The following is a 13976-nucleotide window of genomic DNA, read 5'->3' on the forward strand; positions in this document are numbered from 1 at the left end:
TTCAGTGCAAATGCCAAACCAGATCTGACATTTGAGCACATCAGGAGAGGTATGGTAACTTCTCTATCCCCTGCTCAGTCCTCTGCTCTGCAAGCATTAAGGAAGGAGATTGATGTGCCTGGGCCAGCACACCACACTGTGTAGTTTTTGTTGGCTTGGTTTTTCACAGGAGCAGTCCTTCAGGATCCTGCTCCTCTGCATGGCAGCTCTTCACTTCTGTGCCTAAGAGGTGTGACTTTATATTTGCATAATGTGTAAGGCATAATTGTCTCTTACAACCTCAGAGTATTCTCAAAGGTGATGGCACAGCTAGGTAATTTCCTGGGATTCATCTGTACTCAGCAGAAAGAGAAAGGGAGCTGAAATCAGAATTGTTCCTTTTGCATCTCTCATGCAGGTTTTTGTCTCTTCAATGCTTCCTCTCAGTTCTTTCTCAATCAGTATGATGTGTCACATTATGTGATTATATGTTACTCCCCTGTGTTATTTGGATTTTGTGAGCAAAGTGTTAAATATTTTTATTTCATAGCATTGAAACTCTTGCAGTGTCACTTAAATTTATAAGGTCATTAAAAATATCCAATTAGTTGTTCAAGAGTTATTTATTTTCAATAGATGATATTGCTTTCTGTTAGTCCTCTGTCATGGTTTAACCCCAGCCAGCAGCCCAACCCCACACAGCTGCTGCTCAATCCAGTCAGTCCTGCTAACTTGAATGGGAGAAACATTCAGCTGAAATGCCTTAAATAGCCAGGCCACTTCTGTCCTGTGCTACAGCACAGAGTTTGCTCTCACTTTGCCTGGGGGCTGCTGCAGCTTCCAAGGCTCACAAACCCTGCAGGGGCTGCATTTCACCTGTACCCCTTTGTTTTCAGTGTCAAGTTTCTACACTCTGTGCTTCTGGCATAGTTCCCCCTGGTAGGGTTCCTCCTTACACCTACCTGCCTGTTTCTCCAGTTGTCCTGTGATGAGGTGTGAGGCTGAGAGCAGCCTGTGCCCTGTGCCTGACCCCCCAGTCATGTTCTTTGAGAGCAGTGCTCCACTGGATCCTGTACGCTCATCCCTGCATGAGCCAGCCTTGAGGACGCATGGTAGGGCAGTGCTGTCCCTGTCAGGCAGGCTTGCACAGGGAAATCAAAGCAGCATCTACAGTATGAGCAAGGAGCCCATTTCCCCTTCCCTCCCTCATGACCCCATCTCCCTATTTCATGTACAAATAAAGGTAAGACATGCTCTTTACACTGACATCTGGATAAATTAGTTAATGTTTGCAGTGGGAGTATGGGTTAGCGCTCTCTCTGCTTCCCTGGTGAGAGTCTGCTGAGCTTCTGCAGAGATCTGTAGGGCCGAGGCTGGAGGTTGATTGAGACATTTACAAAACAGTTTTCCCTCAGTCAGGGCTCATTTTAATCTGGTTTGTTTCAATCTAGAGTCAGCAATGGCGGGGAGCACATGAGCTTGAACCTTTCCAAAAGTGTGAAAATACACAAGACTGAACTTGATGAGGGAATGGTAATAATACTTTTTTTCGGTGTTGCAAAGAAAGCTAAAGTAAAACTTAAGTGCAAACCATTTCCACTTCTCTTAGCACTGGATGTAAAAACAATAGACATTTTTCAATCAATTTATAGTCAAATCGACTCCCATTATAGGAATTTATTTCATCAGAAATACTGTTCATTTCTCCTTTCTCCTTCCTCCACCCTCAGTATCTTGTGTCTATTTGACTAGCAGAAAGCATACTAATTGGGTTCAGGAGCATTCATCTATGATACTTTGAGAAAATTAAGTTTTGATTAACTCTTCTACTCAGAACTTTCTCTAATGTGGGGAGACGATAGCATTATCATATGAAATAGGTCTGTATAAATGCCAAGTACGTGACACTGGAGAAACAGTATTTTGTTATTAAAACATACTTCAAAAGTTTCTGAACTAATTTAATCATCAATGCATGGGAAACTTTAATCCAAATAGTAAAAAATTCCATTTAAAAGGTAAGATGATTCAACAGAAAAAGCTTGGAAGAAGAGTACAAATTTCCACAGACTGCTGTGGGTGCAGAAGGGGATGCTGAGTGTTTCTGTGGCCAGAAAATCAGTGCTTTGCAGTGGGAGCAACTGGAGACCAGGCAACAATACAGAGGACACCACACAGATGCTACAAGTTTGGTCTTGTGGAGAAAGGGGCATGAAAGGCAGCCAAGACTGATTCTATCTCGTGTATGGAAGAGGAAGGGAAGAGGTAGAATAATAGATGGCACTAGGAGTAGGGAACTTCAGTGGAAAGATGAGAGCAGAGCAGACATCAGTGCCACTGAGAAAAGAGGAAAAGAAGTTGGTGAGCGGGGGAAGCAGAACAAGAGAAGGAGCAAGGGATGGTGTGAGGGGTGAGGAGCTACCCTGGAGCCGTGAGACTGCTGAGAGCGAGGGCTGGCAGCAGTGAGGGAGGACCAAGAGCCAGCATGTTCATGATGAGGTCCTAAAAGAGCAGAGTCACAGGTAAGACATTTTTCTTCTCACAGCTAAGCTGTTCCTGAGCTCCAAAAGCTTGGGGTTACAATTACATCCCTGGGCTTGAGCACACTCACAGATCACCAGGAGTAGCACAGTGAATGTGAGACACATCTCTGCATCAGAGCACAGGAGCATGCAGACACTTTTGAGCCCTTTTTAGGTAAATCTGTGTTATATAAACCCATGTGCGGAGCCGGTGGAGCTCTGTGATAGGTTTTACTGTTGCTGCAGCTGGGTATGGCCTTGGCCTTCCTGCTGCTTACCCTGGCTGCATGGCAAGGGCAAATTGGTCTCTCAAGTTGGGGCATGCTCCACTTTCCCCTTACCTCATATCCTGCCAATAGTATTACACCTTTCACCTCTGAATGTATTAATTTCAGATGAAGAACTGAGCAGACTCCAGGACTAGACAGGTAAAAGAATAAATACCAGACAGCTGTCTTTGCCAAATACTGTTCTGGTGAACTCCAGATTAAGAAGTTTCATAAATGGGCCACAAACATGGCTATGTAGTATTTCTGATGAAGTGGACCAAGAAAAAAGCAAGTCTGCTGAGAGACTTAGCTTTGCAAGAACAAGGGGACACATTCAGGCTGGCACAGAAGGAGTGCAAAACCAGAAACATGTCTCTTTCCAGGATAAACAAAAGCTCTGATTTATGAGGTAAGATAAGAATAGAAAAGCAATCTTAATTTGATTTCCCCTTGTCAGTTTGCTTGGCAGTCAGTCCTGTTTCATTGTATATTTTAGTACTTATAATCTCCTTTGGTTTGGTTGATAGACTATTGAATGCAGGATCTTTTTAATGAAGAATTCTGGTTTGACAACATGGAGGTTTGAGACCCATAAAATAACTGCTTGGAAAGCACTAAGGAGCAAAACAAGTCTCTTTCCTCCATCAGGCAGTGAAAAACGTCTCTGAAAGGTTTTCTGGTCTTTAAGCTGTGGTCTTCCAGAATAATTTACTTTCTCCTGCCATGGCAGCTTGTTCTTTTAACAGAAAAGATTTAGTATGTTCTCTTTGGCTGAGAAATCAATTGTATGAAATCGATGATAATTCTGCTGCCAGGTAATACTTATCCATGTGAGTCAGTGACCTGCTGCTATTCTGCAAAAATAATCTGCAGCAGGTAAATGCTGTAGTTTGAAGCAGCCATGGTTGGCTTTGTGCATTTCACCATTTGCTGCTTTCATCAAATCTGTGTGTTTTATCCCTGAAACTAAGAGGAGCCTGTGCCAGCCAGCGTAACCAGCAGCTGGCCTTTCGCTTCCTCTTACAAACGTCAAGCAGAAAAACACAACCTCCTTTGCTTCTGGTGTCACGGCCAAGTCATTTTTCAAAAGTGCATGTAGCTAAATGAGGATGGTGACTCCTGTTGCTGAGCCTGCTGCACCCATTAGAAGTGGTGCTGGACTCTCCCTCCGTGTGGGATGAGCTGCACAGCGGGAGCAGTGCGACTGCGTTAGGGAGAAGGCTGCTGTTGCACCCTCCTTTCCAGCCCAATCTCCTCCAGCATTTGTAGATGCAAAAGTATGGATTACCTTTTTCCATCATGGCCTTACAAGAGCGTTGCCCCATGGAGGTGAGCTGAGACATTTGGATACTGACAGGCTTGTGTGTGTTTCCCCACTGCACAGCTCTGGATCATACGGCTTGGCAATGCTCCTCAGTCACCTGGGCTGGGGCTGGAGGCTTTAGAGGAGAAAGGCACAGGTGTCTGAAATAAGTGCAAAATACCCCTCTTCCTTTCCCTCAAGGGCACCATTTTATCAGCAGGGAAGTTGATCCCAGAGGAACAGGGGAGGCTGTTTAGGTCCAGTGAGAGGTGAAGCACATGGCTGGGTCATCCTGACTGGTGGAAATGGGCTGACAGTCCATCAGTAGCAGGTATGCAGGCACACAGGTCTGAAGCAAAAGGAGGTCACTTTCAGCTGCAGCTTTGTAGTTACCAACTCCTGTAACTCCTCTGTCTTCAATTTACAGAAGCCACAAAGCCCTTGACATAGAGTGTCTATGCAAGCACTAAGGCCTCGTGGACTTGTGTATAATAACTGTTGTCCTTTTGAAATCTGTTTGTGCCACCGAGGCTTCTTGATGCTTCACAGAAAATTAGAGACATGCTCGTTACGATTTGGTCATGCTGGCCCAGAGCTGTGAAGGAACAGGGAGTGATCATGAGGCTTGGAGAAGTGGAATGAGAACAGCAGCCTGTGACACTGGGACTCCTCACCCTACTGATGGAGAAAAGAGTTTGTACCTGTGTCTCTGTGGAGCACTGTGCAGCAGATACCAACTGCCTGCAACATCTGCTAATGATAACTTCAAGGAGGAAAAAGATCAGCTTTCACTGATTATGAAATTCAAAATATACTGCATTATGTAGCAACTCCTGTTCAATCCATGGGCAAAATATTTTCTGAGTTTGTGGAGATTTGACAAAAACACCTATTTCACAAAGCCAGTTGTGAGCACAGAATGTTTCTGCTTTCACATACAGCTTCAGGAGGGAAAACAGAACAATTCCTGTACAGGCAGCTGGGTTATGAAAACTGACAGAGCATTGCCTGTGTGAAGAGAGTTTAAATGACACACAAGGGACTGGTTAGTGTGTAATATGCAAATGCAAATCTATCCGTGAGGCATTACAACTACAAAATGTCTCACAATTATGCTCTTTTCCCGAGAAGTAATTTCTTACCATGGGTTCCTCCCCCCTCACAGCAGCAGGGCTTCTTTTCCCAAGTGAACTGGTTCTAGTGCTTTCTCTCCACCGTGCTAAAGCAAATGGACTGACAGCTGAAGGGGTTGTCACCTCTTGTGATGTACCTTAGAATCATAAAACTATTAAAGTGGGTTTTTTTAGGACCTCTCAGGTTCTCTCTTGGTCCTCACCAAGTCCAGGTTTGTTGTGCTACCAAAAGCATGCAAGGATTCTTGGCTTACTAGATACTGGCCAGCTAGTCTGTGGGGTAAATGGTGATCAGCAATGGCAATGCAGTGTCCAGATTATCCACACACACCATGTGCTGTTCAGTACAAGAGTCAGCAGGCAGAATTCAGGAAATCTTTTCTGCACTTTTCATAAACTGAATTTTTTCATCTTTGTTAAATGAGTCTTGAAAATAGCTCGCAATACTCGGTGCAAATTGCTTCAGCCCAGAGACTGGAAGTGCTAAGACTCTTGTTTTCAAGTTCCTGGATAGATTCTAAGTGGCAATGGAACTCAATTCACATTCAAAGAGTGCCTTATGTTCGTTAAAATAAATGGTACCAGAGTGTCACATCACCTCCCTTGTGCCCAGCTGCAGGGGCTTTAGTGACAGAATTCATTTTGACATTCAGGGGGGCAATCAGTGCCACAATCCCGGCTAAAGGTGACCTACAACACAAACTTGCACGTATTGTTCTAGGCCATGGGATGCCAGCTAAGCCATTTTGTATCACAAACCAGAAATTCTGTTTAGCAGATATAATGGAAGGTTTTGTTCAGATTTAACTCCATGAAACATGGGTGATAGTGTTGACAGAAAGTGACAGCACAGCAAAAATCCGGGTAAGCAACAACCAAGGTAACTTTTAGGTAGATGTAGTCCTCATGAAACCACAGGGGAGAGTGGAGTATTGCTTTTTCTTTTGTGGAGCAGGATGTCAGCATCAACAATGCCATGGAACACCAAGCCTGAACTTACAGGTTCAGACCCCAGTTTGTGCCACCACAATTGTGGTGACAAGTCACACTAGTCCAAGGACTCACAAGGTCAGGCAGCAATGTGTGTGTAACCTTCCCCAGGGATACACATGCCCAAGGCCCAGCCTTTTGCTCTTTTTGATGGCAATGTGGAATTTTCTTTCAGTCCTTTACAGAGAGACACATTCCTTGTGCTGGTGTTGACTAAGGTGCAGAAAGATGGGACCAGCTGAAATGTAGCCAGATAATGGCTTTTGATACCTGCCTTTCAGGAGAAATATTAACAAATTACATGGGACAAGCACCTATCTGAAGTGGCACTCAGTGAGCTCTGAGATTCACATTTTGTAATGACGGCATTTCTGCTGCAGTGTGAGATAAAAGTAACTCATTCATTCTCGTTTGTGCTACCAGCCATGTTGGTGTCTCAAGTATCTGTTCACACACAGGTGATGATGTTCCCCCAGATGCTGTTTAAAGACTCCAAGATATTTTAGATATTTTCCCAAAGTCACGGAATAGCTGAGATTGGAAGACACCCCCAGAGACTGTCTAGTCCAACCTCTTCTGAGGGTTGCATTTGTAATTTTTTAATTGCATGTTAAAAGTGAAAAAATGTCGGAAGAGGAACATTAAAGAGTTCTGTTTCTCATTAAAACAGGACAGCTAATGTACATACAGTATGTTCAGTGGCAGCAATTAACTAGTCAACAAATCATCATCCAGAATACCACAATTACTTTCTAACATGTGAACAGTTGTCGTGCAGTGTCTCATGTGCATATACAGCACATATAGATTAAATCTAAAGGATAGCATCTATAGAAGCCCATTGTCAATGCCCATCACCTCAAAGTTCTACAAGCAGGTGGTCTTTTTGAGGTTTTTAATTGGTGTCACAAATGCATTCCTTGGCAATAATGCTTAAAATAACATTCTGTGTTTCTGGAGTACCCTCCCTTCTGAGGTCACAAAGGTATTCACTGACACTGGATTATGCTCCTGCAAGATTGTTCTTGTCCTGTTTTGCAAATGGGGATAAAAAGTCAGAGGAGTTGCTGTTTGGAATGCCATTTCCATGGCAAAGCCTACAGCTTCTCTCTGCTGAGCCATGGTCCTGTGACAGAGTACAAAATTACCCTCCATGACATCCCAAAATCTTTTCCTGCATTTTCCCAATGACACAAGGTCTGAAGTACCACAAGCGCATAAAGTCTGGAGTAATTAGAAGATGATTTACACAAAATATCTCCAATCTGAGCCTTATATTTAAAACAATGTAATTTCCCAAATAGGAACCCAGTCTCATTCCTTCATGTCTGTGATGCCTAAATCATTGCCACATCTGACCTTCCCTAAATGGGAACTCAAAATTTCTGGTGGCTCGCAAAGTCTGCCTGTTTCTGTTTTGCTCAGTATTGAGGAAAAATCAGTTGCTCCAGGTGTAGCAAACCATCTAAAATCAAAATACAGTGATGAGAAGGCAAGACCTTCTGTAGCCATGTTTTGGACTAGGGCTTCAATGTCCTGAAGGAGGGGAGTCTGTCACAACCCCGGTGGCTGTGACGGCTCCTGTTGAAGGGAAGCTCAATCAAGTTCAGGATGTGGTATCCAGGCAGGATCAGAGGCAGCTCACAGACATTCAGTTGAGCTGGTCTAGCCTTTCTTGATTCCTCCTCTATTCCTCTGGATAAAGAAGAATTCAGCTTCATGACATCCATGTGATTGGATATGGGGGTAGCATTTTCTATTGCTGTAACTTCCTCAACACACAGGGCTCTGTTCCAAAATGCTGGTGGGTAGAGAAAATGATGTGTATGCTGAGATCCAGGGAATAAGTATACTTGTTATAGCTAGAAGGACTGCATACTAAATTGTCAGAATAAATGTTTGCCAAGACCATTGTTAATTCCCTAAACTTTCTGAAAATGAAAGAGAATATCAGCCCCAGCAAAATGTGATTGAAGTTAACTGCTTTGATGTTTCTTAGAGAAATTTCTGGGTAATTTCTCAGCCATGTCTGTGCATACTGCAGAATTAAATATTTGTTTCAGCTTCACTGAGTTGCAAATTTCTCTGATACCTCGGTTATAGATTTCATGGCACAGTTTTGTCACTCATCAAAATCAGGGCATAATTAAGCTCCCTTTTGACATATTCCATGGGTCTGGCTCTGCCTCCATTTTGCAAGTGAATCCTATTTATATGCTGTTCTCTGATTTATTTGGGCAGCTAATAATTCAAATAGCATTTCTATATCTTTCCAAGAAATAAATATTAGAAAAAAAAAGGAGTTCTGCTGTCAAGAGATTTAGTTTGAGGTGGTAACTTTCATTGTTGCAGAAGGTTTTTTGCTTGGCACTCTGTGCTGTAAACAGAACCGGTAATAAGTCTTGCCTCTGAAGTGGATTAAGTTTTGTTATAATAGAAAACAATGTCAGAAAGTTACAGGAGTAAGTCCTAAACTGACTGGAGAGATTAACACACTGTTTCCTCCCCCTCCCAAGTGTTGCATGTGAGAAGAGGCTGTTTTGAAGTCCCTGAACCCTCTTGTGAAGCCTTTGATTTGCTGAATTTCTCACTGTTCTTCCTTTTGATTTGATAACCACGTAAGAGGTTGAACGAGGACATTGGTTGCCTCTGTGTAGCAGCCTGCATTTCAAAGGTAGATAGAAATAGACATTAGAAGGTTTTACTGTACCCAAGCTGTATCTTAATCAGCTTCATAGGTGATTTTTCTCTCAAAGTTGTCACTGAGGAAAGGAGATTTTATTGTTCTAGACATGAGTGTTCATTGGGGCTGAGAGGGAAACGGTAACACCCACAGTTCCCTTTGTAAGTTGCTCTGCCAACCTCTAGTAAGATATCTAACACCTCCTCTGCCGTGACAGAGCTGTCACTGGACAGAGGGGATTTGAATAGTGACTTGCTGATAGGCCAGACATTGTGCCTTAGAGACTGAGCTGGATGGATTTTTCACAAATGAGCAACTTCATATCGAGTTAGATATAAATTTTCTCCCCCTACTCTGTGTAATATCCTGCTTTGTAGCTTCCTGCAATTAAGAGAAGGTTTGGATGGAATCAAACCCCTTTTCTGAATCCATGTGGTCTGTAATGAAATGATTCAGTTAGTCTCTTCAGTCTCAACTGATTTGACTTTTCCAGAAAGTACAGGTCATCTCCATTCAGCTCCCCTCTGTAGGACTTCAGCCACCCAGAACTTGCAGAAAACTCATCTGGATCACTGCTTGTGTGTCCAAACAGTCTTTACAACTTTTTCACATTGGCAGAAGATAGTGCTGTGTTGTTAAAATAATCTTTCCTTGCTGTCATGCCACAGGATTCACTTTCTGGGAATGACATTGTTGGCAATAGGATGGTAGAACTCTGGAAAAGTCATTAACACAGTCTGCTCTTCCTGAAAAAGTATCCCTTAGCAAGCCATCTGCTCAGCCTGGAAAAGCTTTGTTCTTCTCATAGGTCATCTGAGGATTTGAAAGAAAAGAACACAATCAAAATCATGCAGGCACAGCACTTCATGCCAGGCTAACAACCAGCCTAGACCTGCCATCAGAGAGGCAGGAGCAGATCAAACTCAGGTTCATGTGGGGTGGCAATTAAATCTGCTGCACCAGCAGACTTTGTCAGGAGGACCAATTGTCTGGTCAGTTCACAGGGAAGCACCAGTTGCTCAGAGAAGAAGAGCTAGCCCCTGTAACACACAGGTACAATAGACACAAGAAGCAGAGAAAAATGGTTTTGGTATTATAAGATATGACAGTTGGATTTGATACTGGGATTAAAAACAATTGTTGCAGTTGTGCCTTCACCAATAAAGGATCATTTCTCTACAGATCTTCAGTGAAGCCGCTCAGGAAGGTGATGTTGGGTGTGCAGGAAGCTGGGAGCACAGGCACTGGTGCTGCTCAGGAATACTGAGGGCTCAGCCCTCAGTGGGGCTCATTAATCCTCTGGCACAGAAAGGTGGGACTCCTCATTAGCTGGGTCATTGCTGCTTGACCTTGTCCTGTTCTGAGAGTAGTGCAAAGTATTCCAACACTTTTATTGTCTGCTTTTTGATCAGTGAAGAACTTTTTCCCACCTTGACTGATATTTGAACTTAGCTTGTGCTGCTGGTTAGTAATTCCAGACATTTCAGAAAGAAATACTTAGCCGTAGACATATGTCACAGTCTGAAATTAAAGCTCAATTTAGTTTAATTGTCCTTGATTTTATCAAGCATTCAAAATGACTGACTGATTTCACATGCAGAAAATAAATAGGGAGAGCAGCACAGAAACATCTTTCTCTTTATGGCAGTGATTTTATAGAGTTTTTATATAAAATCCAAAAGATCTTTTGAATTTTCTCATCTTCCAAAAGATATTTTGTTTGTTCTGAACCTGATTAAGTTTCTTAAATAAAGGCTACTTTGGTAGTGTAAGAGGCCAACATAATTTGTGCAAAGCTTGGAATAGTTTCTTAGCACAATATGAACATATCTTGGGGTGATGATAGTTTTGTATTAGTTTGCTAATTTTTCAATGTTCCCTGAAGAGGCAGGCAATTCAGAGACCTGTGCAGCTCAGACAGGATTAATGGATCCAGCTCAGCAATTAATCTTGGCCTTTGAGTCAAAGTGACATCCTCCCACTTTCTCTACAATCATGTGGCCACTTCAGGCTGTTTTGGGAAGATTTTCCAGAGATAACCTGAATTTTGCAGTATTATTCTGTTCACAGAAATTCTGCTGCTGCTGTTATTGCTGCAGAGCCCAAGAGTGAGGGGGATGAGAAAGCAAGAAGCTGGAGGAGGTAGTTGCAAGAACTGTTACTGGATTTTTATTCTTTTATTAGTTTCTGATCTTGTGTCCAGGAGCCCCCATGGTGGCCTGGGACCCACTGACAGAAGCCATGCTGTGAAGATCTCTCAGTCTGCTCTGAGAAGGGAAGGAGGTGAAAACCAGTGGTGGATTGAAATGGCATCACCTTCCACCACACTGTGTCACGAGAAAAGAGCACAAACACCCGGACTTGTGCCAATGGAGGGAGAGATGGCAGGTCCTGCCTCATGTACCAAGCAAGTACTGAGCAGGCAGCAGGGAGTCTGTATTGTTTGCATGGATGTGGCTCCCCACTGAAGTCTTCAGCCTCTTGGGTGCTCTGAAGCTGTCTGTAATATCAGTGGGAGGTCTGTGTCCTACAGGAACCCAATTTACATACTCTAAATACTCTCTGGGCCAGACATCATCCTTTTTTTGTGTCAGTGCCTGAGGTTTTTTAGCTGAATATGGCTCCAAGGCTACTAGAACCTTTTCAGCTTGCCCGGGGATCTTTAGATCTTTTATCCTCCCTGTGTCCCAGCCCAGTCTCAGGCCCATTTGTGGGGTGTCTGGCTGTCCCAGCTGGGCGTGTTGAGCCCTGCAGACAGGATGGGCATGCAGAGTGTGTGGTGCTTTCCAGAGCCACCTGCCTCTCTGTAATTTTTCAGAGCCGAGTCTGTTGCACAGCCCTTGCTGCAGCAGGATCTGAGGATTCTGTGAACAAGCAGAGGGGAGAAGCAGGCTCCTGGTACCCAGCACTCCATGCACCCATTCTGGATGAAGCAGGTTCTGGTACCAAGCATTCCATGTCCCCGTTCTGGATGAAGCAGGTTCTGGTACCCAGCACTCCATGCCCCTGTTCTGGATGAAGCAGGTTCTCGTACCCAGCACTCCATGCCCCTGTTCTGGATGAAGCAGGTTCTGGTACCCAGCACTCCATGCCCCTGTTCTGGATGAAGCAGGTTCTGGTACCCAGCACTCCATGCCCCTGTTCTGGATGAAGCAGGTTCTCGTACCCAGCACTCCATGCCCCTGTTCTGGATGAAGCAGGTTCTCGTACCCAGCACTCCATGCCCCTGTTCTGGATGAAGCAGGTTCTGGTACCCAGCACTCCATGCCCCTGTTCTGGATGAAGCAGGTTCTGGTACCCAGCACTCCATGCCCCTGTTCTGGATGAAGCAGGTTCTGGTACCCAGCACTCCATGCCCCTGTTCTGGATGAAGCAGGTTCTGGTACCCAGCACTCCATGCCCCTGTTCTGGATGAAGCAGGTTCTGGTACCCAGCACTCCATGCCCCTGTTCTGGATGCTGTCCCTGCCCGGCTCCCGGACCCGAGGAGGGAGCAGTGCCCGGGTATCCCCAGCAGCAGCAGGCTGCCATCTGGGAGCCCTCCTTCTGCAGGCCCTCCTGCTCAGCTGGCCGAGTCTGGGCCGTGACATCACGGCAGCCGTGTCCAAGGGGACAGATGGCAGCTCTGCCCCCGGCAGCTCCTGTGACCCGCACACTGCTGGGAGCAGGGACAGGGCACGCCGCGCTTCCCCCAGCAGGAGTCAGTGGCTTTTACTCAGGATCCACTGAGCTCCTTTACAGAGCACTGAAAGTATTTTATTAGCTAGCTCTGAATAAGCCTCCTCTCCCAAATAGTTCCAGACAGGATGCTTTTTCACTTACTAAAGATCTGAGGATCATGTCCTCCATTGTTGGACACTGTCCTACTTCCTTTCATTCCTGAGGAGCTGTAACAGACTATGCCAGAAGAGGATGTGTTTCCTTAGTTCCTTCTTAATGATAGGAAGGAGGTGAAATTTTCTTGCTAGGAATTGACACCTTTTTTAAAAATTCTTTTGTGTAAAGAGAAGGAAACAATGTAACACAAAATTTTTTTAAAGTTTGTAGTGCATGAATTACCTCTTTTACCTTTCTTGTTTTTTATAGCTTTGACATAAGACATATGATTCAATTTGGATTAAAACAGAAATGAGTTCGTTTTGCTCCTACACATTTCTTTAAAAGCCTGCACATTCTGCTTTTGATATTTTCCTACCAGATCATTTCTGAAGGGAATACAGCTGCCTCTGGCTTTTAAAAAGTTTAGCTGCTGTTTTTGAAAGCTTCAGAACTAATCTGATCCATTTTATGTGCACATATGTGTGTGTGCATGCAAGGAAGTTTGTGTATGAAAAGCTAAAATATACCAGTATATCTGTTTGGAGGGGGTTTTTTTTGGTTTTTTTTTTTTTTTTTTTGGTGTGTGTTTTTGTGATTTTTTTGTGTGTGGTTTTTTTTGTGGTTTTTTTTTTTTGTTTGTTTTTTTGGTTTTGGTTTTCGGTATTTTGTTTTTTTAATTTTTTGCACTATTTTCAGTCTCTTTTGTTTGAAACTTCTGGAAAACATTACAAAAAAGAAGTTTGTTGAAGTTTCCTCCAGTCAGATCATCGATGAGTATAAGAGGCAGTAATCACAGTTCTTTCCATACAGATGCATTTATTTAGATTTGTTCATAGGCCAGAAATATCCCCTGGTACCCTTTGTTGTATGTCATGCTTTGGATATCTCTAATTTCGTCTGGGGGAAAAACAAAAAAAGCAGCCAAACTGAATCCCCAACTCAAGCAAAGAGTAGCCATGCAGAATTCAGTGACAGGCCAGCCCAGAGAAATTCGCCTTGCAGTTCATCCTTCAGCCATTCCCACCTTCTCTCTCTCCTTTGTCTCTCCAGTGATGCCCCACCCCAGATGAAGGGACAGCCAGCCCTGGATCTTGGATCTTGAGCTGTGAGCAAACAATCCAGCAGCCCTGTGAGATCAAAGCAAGCCACCTTGGGCAGCACAAATGATGTTTTGAGGCACAGCATGCTGTCCATGTACCTCTGCAGTGCTTTCCAGCCATGGGCAGAGGCCTGGGAGGGTAGGGAGAGGCCCCTGGAGGGGCTCCAGGACCCAGCATCA

This window comes from Ammospiza caudacuta, chromosome 3 (genome assembly GCF_027887145.1).
Source record: "Ammospiza caudacuta isolate bAmmCau1 chromosome 3, bAmmCau1.pri, whole genome shotgun sequence".
NCBI classification, from domain to species: Eukaryota; Metazoa; Chordata; class Aves; order Passeriformes; family Passerellidae; genus Ammospiza; species Ammospiza caudacuta.